Genomic DNA, 12,831 nt, shown 5'->3' with positions numbered 1-12,831 from the left:
TAAATACATAATGTATAAAATTAGCAAATATGGAATTAATGTGCATGATTGATGTGTCATTTTCATACCGACGTCATGTCAGAACCGAAGTGACGTCACAACAACGAAGAAATTAACTATAACGCATGTAACGGTGATAATAACGTCTCAGGCCGGGACAAATGCACTCGGGATGTGTGCGTGCCACAGACAAAGTGTGACATTAAATATAGATTCATTGTCTTTTTTTGAACAAAATAACAGACTAATGACAGCCCTCTCCTTTAATCTATCGCTTTAGGACTTATAGATTTCGCCTGCCTCGGTTCACAGAGCGAGACAATCTCCAGCTAATGAGGTTCACACGCTCCTTCTTGTTGTTCTTTGAAAGTTCCCTGAGATCCTCGGGTCAACAACGAACATCTGGTGGTTCAAAGTGTCGAAGGTAACTGAGGGTGAGAACCCAAAGAATGAAACGGAGCAGCATCAGCAGAGACTGGTGTACTGAAAACCAGACGTATCGGGTCTGACAGTGATTTGTGTGAGGTGGTGGTACATTCAAAGACATGCCTGCAGTTTGAAGTCAGTCAGGTTTCGGGCAATCAGACATAATAATCTAACAGAGGGTAGATGAGTGAAGGTTAGGAGGGCAGGCAGCAGGTATGATGGTGGAAATTAGATTTTATGGCATCTGTACAGAGGGAGAAGTTAATTCAGAATCGCTGGGTGAAAAAGGAGGGTGCAATAGAGAATTAGGTCAAGGGTCAAAGGGTAATTGCATCTTTAAAGAGTGTCAAACTTCTTCTCAAACTAGGAGACGGTCCTCGGTGGGAAGAGACGATGGATGAACGGCTGCAGGGAGGTGAGGTTGGACGAGGTTTTATATCAGGATCTGGAAAGTGTGAGGAAGGAATCTGGTGGAGAGAAAGAAGTTTAGTAAATGAAAGCGGAGGGCAGTTTGTGTGACGATGAGTTATAATAAGGCATGAGGAGCAAAGAGGACTCGGGACACGACAGTACACTGCACAAAAAAAAGTAATTTTATGGAATTGTTCATGTATATCTAATGCAAAAAAAACTGTAACTGTGAGTGTAATCATAAAACTCGATACTTGATACTGTAATTACATTTATTAAGTAAGTATAAATGAGATAAAGATGAGTGACAATTAACAGTAAAATAAATACCGGTTCTAGTTACATTTACGAGACTTGTGTAGTTACAGAGATTTGTGTGTGAATTGACAGATGTTTTGTTATAACATTATTCAATCATATTTATAAAAGTAATGTAATTGTTTTTATATGTGTAAATATCCTTAATAAACATTTAAAGGCCAAAAAAGTCAAAATATTTTATTCACTGATTTTGTTTTGGAGCCCCAAGCTGCCAGAATATCAGCTTGTTTCCCCCCTCTTTTTTAAAAATGTTATTCATTTATTCATTTTTTGTTTTTTTTACAGTGTAGAGGCTATACAGTAGTAAAAATAAAGCGAGGACCTTAATGCAAAACACAGAGGGGAGGCAGGATAGAGAACAAAAATCTGAGTTATCCAAAAACTAAATAATCCAAAACCAAGAATTGCAAACACCAAAAAACAAAGCAGCAACACAAAAGCTAAAACAAAGTGAGACCAGAAGCAAAAGTTCAAATCAGGGAAAAACACGAGGCAATGGAGCGAGAAAACACAAAACCAAGAACAGACCACGGGGTGAAACAGGGAGACACTGCAGGGAAGAGGCTCAGGTGAAACACAGGAGAAGACACGGACAAGCTGACAAAGACAGAACGGAGCACACGGGCTTAAACACAAAGAAAACTAACGAGGGGGTGAGGTGCAGGTGGAAATGAACACTGGAAGGAGGGAGAGGTGAAAGAGGGAGATGCAGAGAAGGTGTGGAGGGAAAGCAAGCTGGTGAGAAGAAAACAGGAGGGAAAAAGAAAACACCTACAAACACAGACACAATAAAACAAAAGTGACAGGACCGTGACACTGTATCCTTAAAAAGAGCCAAAAAAACAAGACAGGAAAAGAAAATAGTTCCAACCAGACTGTGTCTTTGTTGCTACTTTCTGGCAATTATACCACCATCAGAGCATATATAAAGAAAAAACCCATCAAGCGTATCAAGTGTCAGGCAGATGGAAACAAATTGAAACAATGTTTTTTATTTTTTATTTTTTTATACTGTGAGCCAAACACACCACATGAGGGCAGCATAGATTCACATTGCTGTTGCCTCTCTCTGGCAGTGTGAGGCCACGTTTATACTGCATGCAGTGCATCATTTCCAAAGCAGAAGGTCAAGGAAATCAGTCATGAAAATTATAAAGCACGTTAAAAATTGCCAACAATGGGAAGTCTCTGAAACAGAAATCATGAAGAACACAGAACACGGACATGAGGAAACAATAATACTGATATAATAACATCATAATCACCCAAAGTTCATCTTCTTGTATATATCACACGTGTCTGAAGGTGGTAATCGAGTTGATTAATGTGCACTTATACTATATATGCTGTGGCATTAAAAAACTAGACTTAATCATAAGGAGTATAAAGGCCGGCTAATGCCGCAGTAGTCAGCTAATAGTCTCCTTAGCATATATACTTGATAGATTAAGAGACTTAGTCCACCGAGTTTAATGCTGAGCTGCCGAGCTTACCAAGATGCACGTCAGAGAAACGATGCTCGATTCTTTCCCTAAATCACAACCGAAAAAATCCACGTCAAGTCTATATGGAAAGACTGAAGAGAGGTAAAAAACTTTCAGATGCTTCCACCGCTGAACCTGTGTTAAACAGATTAGTTTCAACTTTATTTTCAAGGGGCTTTTTATGATAACACAGGCCTGCTTATGTCTCACAGCTCAACTGTTTGAAGTGCATTTAAAAAGTGTTGAAGTGAGATGTGGAAGCTCGACTGTAGATTACACTTTGTTCTCCATTATATGTTGATCTTCTCTGCTCGTCAAACTGTTAACCGAAGTGAAACCGACAGACTTAATTTCTCAGCAGATGTAGGGTAAATAGAAAAACAGATAATTTCTCTCCATTTCACGCCATCGGTGATTAACTTCATACTTTCCATTAAATCGTTCCTTATCAGTAAACAATTAAGAAATTAACAAATAGGCCTCGCTGCTTAATTAGATGGCAATTAACCGCTAAACAATGACTGATCCGCTGCTTAAAAGTGATTATTGCTGTTACCGATATTCATCAACTTTATCTTTGATGGGCTCATGTAATAATTTATACAGCATGGAATAATGATAGACTGAATAATGATGTCGGTAACACTTATGAAACTGAGCTCACAAATGTTCCGTCGCATTTTAAGGCCTGAGGGAAGGCCCGGTCGGTCTGTTGGTTGGTTGGTTGGTACACCACTTTGGTTCAGACTGAAGTGTCTCAACAACTGCTGGAATGATTACCATGAAATTCAATACATTTATTGTTTCAAGACGATGTATCCCTATGACTTCGGCTTTGTTTTGGAAATGTCCCCTCAGGATATATTCTTACAACTTTGGTGATTCCTTTCCCTTCCCATCATCCGGCCAAAATTTAACTTGGTCCTGTACTTTTTTCATGGCCAATCACCACCCAAAAACCTGGCAGGCGATTGTTCTCAGCTGTACTTTGTGTCTAGCGCTAATTAGCAAATGTTACCATGCTATCACACTAAACCGGGATGGTGGTATAAGCTGACTTCGAAAGCAGCTTATAGTTACGTTTCTGGTTGTTGGTGACCTCTAGTGGCCGTAGTAATTATCATGGCAGCAAAGGAGGCAGTCAGGCTAAGTAGTATAAAGAGCGACAAGTCAGCATGAAGAAGAATTTGGGAAAAGTATTGTTTTGGTAGTCATTTTGGTATGAGGATGTGTTGACCATTAAGATATGATATTTACATTTCGCGTTAGGCGGTGACCTCTAGTGGCTGTAGTAATTATTACGGCAGCAAAGGAAGAAGTCAGGTGAAGTAGTATAAAGACCTAGAAGCCTGCACAGGGAGGAGGTCAATGACGGATGGTCGGGTCAAACAGAAGTTTCGACCAGGAGACGACTGTTCAATGTGTAAGTCAGCTGTGAGTTATTTTAACTTACTTAGTAAAGTTACGTCACAAACGTTCCGAAACTTCAGTTACATTCGCCATCAAGGTACATGCTTAACTGAAGTTCATCAACTTATGATATAACATCTAAAATAACTAGTTACTTTAAGCCAAATTATGATGTTTCCCTAAACCTAACCAGGTGGTTTTAGTGCCTAAACCTACCTGAAAAACTGGCATTCCCATCATCCTCCACTGTACTTTGTGTTTAGCGCTGCTTACCAAATGTTAGCATGCTGAGTTGATGCTAAACTAAGATGGTGAACATTGTTAGGATTCAACCCAGTTGCCAGAATACATGTTGACAATGTATATTTGTGCAAACCACAGATATGTATCAACTTTTTTTATGTTGCGACTTTACTTTTTCTAGGTTAAATTTTCAGTTTCATCTTGTGTCAATGCTGTGCTCATGGTCGGGTTAGGTTGAGGCACAAAAAAGAAAAATACTTGGGAAAAGATCACATTTAGTTTAAAATACCTGTTTTGGGTTGCCACAGACACACCTGGAGATGTCCTGACTTCTCTTCAAAGATAATCACTTTGTAACTACAAACACAACAGTGCGTCATGCTTACAAATGTTGAAACACAGGCTCGAGCTGTGGTCACTGGCTTGGCTCAGCCACCATCCCCTCCACCTGGTGATATGACAAAGTTTTGCAGTAAAGTAAACATGCTAAGGACACGTACAAATGTGCAGGTATCGGTGGTTTGCAGAGACGTTAACTGCCAACCTTTTGTTCAGGTGACCTACACCTGCTAAAAATAAGCATGCTAGCACAGTCTCATATTGTTGACATCTGACTTCTCTATTCTGAAATATAAATCAATCCATTCATCTACCCATTTTTCTTAATGCTCATCTTGGTAAAAGCAAACAAGTGCAACACCAGAGCAGCCCTAAAAACCCCATTATGTCATCCATTAAATTATAATTGTTTATTCCGGTTCAACATCATTTGTTATGTCTCTATCTCTGCCTCAGAGAACTCATTTTTCTGCCTCTTTGACAGGATCTCCCATATGGGAAATGTCTTTGTGGGAGTTCTAAACACATGAGTGCGATGGGTACACCACCAAATATTTTCATAAACACAAGGCAATTGCATTACCCTTATCAGAAAACACTCTCACACTCACATTTATGCACACGCTGATAAATAAGGACCAATGTGAAGAAGCTGCTGCTAGCTGGACCATGAGGCCTTCTTGTATGACTGAACCCTTCACCTTATCAAGCAGAGTGAAATCAGCCACCCTCTGGATGAATCCCATTTCAGCTGCTTGTGTACACAATCTTTCGGTGACTTACCAAAAGCTTGTGACTCTGTGTGAGCGTCAGATTTAAGATTGACCTGTAAATTGAGTTCTACTTTATGCCTCGGCTCCCCGTGCACCACCGCAGTCGCACACAAAGTCTGTATTGCTGCAGCAGATGCCCTTAATGCAGGTCAGTTTTGTGATCCTTCTTCCAATCGCTTGTGAATAAACTGCCGTTTTGTTCAGTCGCTCCTTGAATTGCAGCCTTATCATGGCGGAGCGGGTGTTTGTGTCTCAGTGACCCTGGGATCAATGTTTTCAGGAACATGAGCTCCTGTTAGGGACACCTGCGGCAAACTGGTATCAGATGAGGAGTCAGGTAGGAGAATCGTGCCCAGAATAAACACCATTTTTTGAGCCAGGGACAGGGTCCAAGGCTTGTGACCCCTGTACCTCGACACGGCACAGGAGCTAAAGCTACACCCCTAGACCAAAAAAATGCAATAACATTTTCTGTATTACCTTTTCGTTCTTAATTGTGAGTCATGCTCAGATTAAAGTATTCGCATTCGTTGGTGACCTTGATTATACACTCTTTGCTAATGTTCCCATTGTAATGTGCTATCCAGCAGTGGACTGGCATATAACTGACATCAGTACAAGAGCCGAGTCGACCTTGTATGTGCTTGTATAAAATGTATTCAGCAATTCTCTCGAAAAAGTACATCATGAAAAGCACAGAATATAATGACGGCCCAGTGTAAGAAAAAAGTCAATGATGACAGCAAAGCCTTAAGGCTCGTTTTTATTGCAGTTCTTTTGAGGGATGTGTGTGAATGTGTCTGTGTGCATGTGTGTGCTTATTAGGAGTAGTGAGATGTCAATGTACCAAAGTCAACAAACACATACAACATAAAAAAGGTAGAATAAAAGCTTTGGTTAGCATCGCTGTTGCTTTCCTGTTTGAGAATGGTGGAGCGTTTTGGTTTAATTATATATGTACAGACCTTTCAAAGTCTGTCCTTCTACTTTCATACAGATACAGGCTATAAATAACTACATAAAGAGCAAACAATGAAAGCTTCCAAGAAAGAAAGAAAGATAAGCAGGCTAAACACTTGAGGACCATAGACAAGCTCTACATGAGGTAGACGTTGTCAGATATGTCAGTTATTCCTCATACTAAAGCATTTTGTAACACAAAAGTAAGTAAGCGCAGTTTGAGGCTGCGTTTCAACATGACTATCATACAACCTCGGTTAGAGACCTCGGAACAATTTCCAGTCTAGTCGTGACATCTCCGGCTGTGTTTGTGGCGACCAGAACAGGTATTTTCAGCCAAAATATCAACTTTTCCTAACCTTAACCAAGTGTTTTTTGACCCTAAAACCCAACCAAACCATAAGCACAATGTTGTCACAACATATTTACAAATTTAAGTTAAAGCAGTGTAAAGAAACATACAGTGTCAACATTTACTCTGGCAGTTGGGTTGCAAAATCTGCCATCAACAGGTGTCGTTTCAGTGTGCAGAATCTGTAGATCAGCTCCTTTGTTGTACCATGATGACAGCAGGCGACAATGCTACCTGGCTGGGCGGGAGAGCTGGTTTTCATAAAGCACTTGTATCTGCGGAGAAGGACATATGTTGGGTATAAGTGCCGACAGATGCAGGGTCTTGTCTCCTTTTTTTTCTCCCCTGAGTGAATAATCTCCTCCCTTACCAGTCTCTTGATGCTCCTCAGTAGTAAAGTCTGTTTCTGCAAAGCCTGGCTGAGTGGGTAGTATCGGTGTCCAAGTGTCAGCAGTATACTTTCACTGTGTGAAGGTTGAGTGCATGTAGGGATTAGTGGGAAGTGGCGTTTGAAGTGGGTATTACCCTTTTTATGCACCTCATGTGTATCTTTTCTTTATTTGCCTGGCATGCCCAAGCAGCGTGAGATAGGGCACAGCGGAGGGGGAGAGAGGCAGGCCGGGTCAAAGCTATTCATTCTTGAGCTTTATTTCAACTGTACAATAAAATATTCCCATATTGTTATCACATTTCTTGCGTTTTATACGGTTTAAGAGAGGTTGTGAACATTGTTAACGGTGAAATCGCAATATTTTTTGTTTTCCAGTGGCTGTGCAGGTGGTGCTCACACTTACTTGGAGATTAAATGTATTTAATATTTAATTTTTTCCCTTGCATTAAAGCTAGTGTTGGTGAACTATCCTGGAAGCATTTTATGTTACACCTGTAGAACATCCCGACAGCAATTAATAATTCAAAATGAGCATCAGTGACATGGGGATGGGGCAACCTGAAGAGCATGTGAACACAGTGTTTCACACTCTCACCTTTTCAAATGATGTGAATTTATTGCTAAACAGTTGCTAACCTCCAGCTGATGGAGTAACATAAATTAGCACGCCCTGTGTAATTGATTTTACAGTATTTACAAAATACAAGACGACGAGGGAGAAAAAGTCCTCAATCACAACAAAGCGTGGCTGCAGACGTACCTGTCAGCTGTGTAAAACACATAATAAACCAGTCGGGCTTTTGTCTTTTTAATACTCGGGCCTTCACAGTACTGCATGGGCTGCTTTTTTTCTGAGAAGTGGAGTTATTGGGGCTGTACAAGTTCCCCTGACAGCAATAGTCCAGCTAATAAACGCTAGATAACGTGAACTGCACTTACCTGTCTGGGAGATAAAAACAGCTTGGCTTGAGCTTTTATTCCTTCTGTCTGTCTCAGGTTTTCTTCCTCTTTCAACAGAATTTCCAAAGTCTATTGTTGTTTATGACCCCGACTCTATCGCTGCCCATTTGCGAGGCATACGGAAGATGTTTTGGGGGACTCGATACTGAATGCTGTTCCATCGCATTTTTGCATTACACACCTGTCATTGTGTTGGTTTTCTGAGCCATTTTCTAACAGCGTGAATTTTTATGACCCAGAAGAAATAGCATATAATAGAACCATCACACCGTTTCTTCTCCATGGTCAGTTTCTAAATGACCATTCTTTGAGCACTGAAAAAGAGTACTTCCTTTCCTTCCTCCTCCTCCTCAGAACTAAAACTATCTGCATGGCTAGATGTCACTTGGCGCAGCCTGCAGTGTAGCACAGAGTCAGCTCTCCTCAGGGTGTCTAATGATCTGCTGATGTCTGTGGATTCTGGTAATTGAGCCATTTTATTATGTTTGACCTCTCTTGCCACTTTTGACCCGTAGCTGTATGCGCTTGTCTAATGTCTAATACATTGCCGCAAGGTAACCCAGCAACACTGACCTGCGTACAGATAGCATGTATTTACACTTTCAAATCAGGTGCGACCCATATACCAAAGTCCCAATTTTGCATAACGATGATACACCAGTCCTTCTCATTAATGTCTGTTCTCGCTCCCAGCGTGTCAAATATGGCAGCCTGGTCGGTGGCCTTACACAGCTAAGTTTGATGCTGTAGATGCTCCTAAAGCATCACTTCTTGAAGCACGGCAAGAGACGTCTGAGTCAAGGGACACTGTTCATACACTGGACTTTTTGTACATCCAAGGACCGGGTTTTCCATCTTGTTTGTGACCACATATCAAGCGACTTGTTTTACAGTTATGGTACGTAAGTAAGTTACCGTAACGTAAATGACATAACTTATGTGAGTGAACATACTCCTGTCAATTACATTACATGTTTTGAGTTTAGTCACTTTACGTAACTTCTATTAGGTAGTTTACGAGACTGATCGTAGTTGTTTTAACCTAAAGTGTGATGTTTTCCTAAACCTAACCAAGTAGTTTTTGTGCCTAAACCTCAACAAACCGTGGCCGTTTCACAACGTCAATTATGTGTTGTCCATGGAGAGCACATCCATAGTCAAGTGACCTCTGATGTCACGGTAATAACAATAAATACTGAATGGTCACAGTTTGGTTCGGTTTAGACAACAAAGTACTTGTAGGGTTAGGGAGAAGATGCCACATATGTGACGTAAATTAAATACATTATGTCCATTAACTTAATTGTTGCTTTCATACGTGACACAAAAGTGGTGTCCTGTGTTGAATCCAATTTCTTAATTCTTTATGCGCTGACTTGGATGCGTATGTTTTACATATAACTTCAGATTGGTGTATCACCTGCATGCAAACTTGGACTTTGGCATGTGTACTGCACAACATTTGAAAGTGTTAACTTGTGTCATATTTACAAGACAGATATTTTCTTTGTTAGAATTTGTTACTATTCTCTTTCCTTCAAATCCATTTCATGTGCCGTGTACACTCCCCCAACTTACGGCAGAGTACATGTTTCCACATTCATTATCGCTGTTTCACCGACAATACACAGCTGTAGTTGTGAGAAACAGGATGATACTTTCAAGATATTCATGGCACAAAGTTCCCTTGGCTGAGAAAAAAAGAGATCCTACTGTTTTGCAGCCCTGAAGACGCCACTACACTGCTGTGCCTCTGTCCTCAAATGTAGACATCCACAGTTGGCATCATTTTAATATCTGACAAACAATGAACAGTACTGGAAGTTTTCAGATGTATTGCAAAATTAAAATTAAGAAATTCACATGGTTAGACATTGAGACGGATCCAAAACCTTCTCTTCCTGTCTCAACCCTTTCAGAGATCTTTGTACAGAAGTCAGTTAGTTAGCCCTGTCTGTCCTGCAGTCCAATTTAATAACCCCCGAGCTCCTGACTGGCACTAAAAAGAGGGAGTACATCTGATCCTGGCTTCACTTCACTGGCTGCCCAGTGAAATACATACATAATATTAAGTCTTTTTAAAAATTTTGTTTTTAGATAACTTCATGCTTTGGTACCGGCTTACTTGCCTGACCTTATCTGCCCATACTCCACAACCCTTATCTTCACTCCTCTCCAGTCCTGGTTTCTTTGATTTTGAAGACATATTTTACTTCATGTTATATGCCGTCAAAATATCAAATATAGAATATGATGCAAAAGCACATCAGAATTCAAGGAGAGACTCCTCAAATTAAGGGTGACAGGTGTCATTAGGCATTAAAAAAACTTTAATGTGAGCGAAACATAACAACTGTAGGCAGTACTCCAATAAAAAAGTGGGTTTTATTTAAGAAAAACAAAACCCAAACAACTTTGGAGTGAAATAAGAATAAATGGCGCTCCCTCAAGCATGCCTCTTCCTCTTAAATCACAGACAAGTGACTGGAATTTCACCTCAGCAGTCTCACGCGAATCATATTGCATCATCTGCTCAGGTAAACATGGGGTGAACCACAAAATCATAACTCAAGGTGTTAAGTTACTGATGACATCTGAATTTAGTTATCTATATGTATCCAAGGGCACAAATTAAAATAGAAAATCGTCTAAGGCGGAACAGTTTTTCGTAATTTGATGGCGCTCAGTTGCTCACTTGAGGAGGAAATAGAAAACTTTTCAACAGCTCCTCCCGTCGGAGTGTTTCCCTGTGGTATATTACAGTTAGCAACATGGCTAACCCTAGTAGCCTGGCTACTCTCTGAGGCAAAAAACAGCCATAGGAAAACACCAACCTCAGTGTTATCATAGGGCAAGCAAACCATCTGGTCGTATGAATTAGTAGGAAGGTTTTGTTATTTACTTCTAGTAGAATGGATGGTGGTTTTGTAAGGGGAAACATCAGCGGGATACCAGACGCTCTCCATCCGTCCGTTCCCTTGTGTTTTCCATCACTCTCCCTTTTTCATCTTCTTTGCCTCCTCCATCAGCAGGGTTCAAGTTTTTCCAGTTATTCCACCGTCACCTGGGGACAGCGACCAGGTAAAACAATGCCTCTTTCCTGTTTTGGTTGCGCAACAGCGGACATGCTTCCTTTGTGCCGTAACGCAACCTTTATTTTTGCGGGATAATCCTGGCATTTGGCAGGTCAAAGGTGAGGTTTGCACAACCAATCTGTACGTGGACAGTCATTACACTGTGCACTCGGTCATTACTTCAAATTGGTTGTTTTGACATAAAGATATCCGCCTGTTTGCAACCATCATTCCCCACCACAGCGACTGTGATCCCAGAATCCTGTGCAACACAAATATATTTACTTCTACGAACCAGCGACTGAATACAAACATTTCTAATTTGTTTTTGGACTTATTAGGCAGCTTTTAACCTATAAGTGTCTTTATTTATATAAAGAATGAACATATCCATAAACATTACATATCGTGAATGTTGTTTTTAGCCTCCAGCTATGAGTCATCTTCTCCCAGCAGGTGTTTCCAAGAACTCTTTTAATTTATTCAACTCCAACAGAAGTGGATGACCCACGACTAAAAGAGAGCTCCGCCACCTCTGAGATTTCAAGTCACCACCAACCGACTGAATCTCTTCCAAGTACAATTATATTTGCATGACTGCTTCTATTAAAGAGGAAAAAAAAACTTTTTCTTTTTGCAGCATCCATGATATCCCTTTACATTTGAAGTAACCCCACAGGGGAAAGAAGAAAAGAAAAGTGATAAGAGACAAAGAGATGTGATGAATCTGTAATACAGACGTAAACAGTGAGGTAGGTGTCTATACCTTTTCTTTTATCATTTGCCTGCCTGTGTGATGAGGTAATTATTACACATCAGTCAGCCCAAGTCTTTTTCGTGAAAGCTTAATTTAAAAAGAATATCTATTTTCCAAGAATAACACAAAAGCACGGCAGAATGAGACTCACGACAACTTGACAGCTCTCTAACTGAATTCTGGGACCTTTAACGATCTGAGGCCAGAAAATTTTCATTTAATTGCCTTTAAAGTGCATCATTCATTCATTTAGTCTGTGTCCCTCACCCCGATTCACTCTCTGTGTTTCATATTCTAATTTGTGATGAATACTGAAAACAATACTTTATTCCCCCAAAATACCTTCCATTACCTGTCAGTGCTCGTACCATTAGTGCCTGTGATAAATATTTTCTAATTCAAATGTGTCCTTCGTAGTGACAATCCACAGACTCTACAGTTCGCCCAGCTTTAGCATTTTATCATCTTTCAGCTCATTGTTTAGGCTTTTCCATTCAGCAGCTACTCACCGCTCTCATGAGCCACGTTTTCCAGATGCTCCCAGCAGAAGAGCTCGGATTAACCAGTGGTCATGGAGAGGTCTCGATCTGAAGTCTCAGAGGTCAATCGTTAATCAGTTAAAATATAAATTCTGGGTAACTCCAAACTCCTCTGTCCAACTCTGGCTCACATTCCCACGGTCGTCTCCCTGCAACAAGTCACCTCTCGCGAGATTTCAGAGCGAGACTTCTCCTTGTGCGAGACTTGTGACTCTGGTTTACCAAAACATATTAAAGGAATTGCGTCCGTAATGTTTTCAGACACAACCTCAGCCTGTCGGTGGCAAAAACGAGCTCTTTACTTGAGGTAACTTCGACGGTTGTAGCTGAGGCGATCTACTGCACCGATTCCAAAACTTTTTGTCAGTTATGAATCATTTACACACCAAAA

Source organism: Pagrus major, chromosome 12, assembly GCF_040436345.1.
Source record: "Pagrus major chromosome 12, Pma_NU_1.0".
Lineage (NCBI taxonomy): Eukaryota > Metazoa > Chordata > Actinopteri > Spariformes > Sparidae > Pagrus > Pagrus major.
This window is presented reverse-complemented; position numbering follows the sequence as displayed.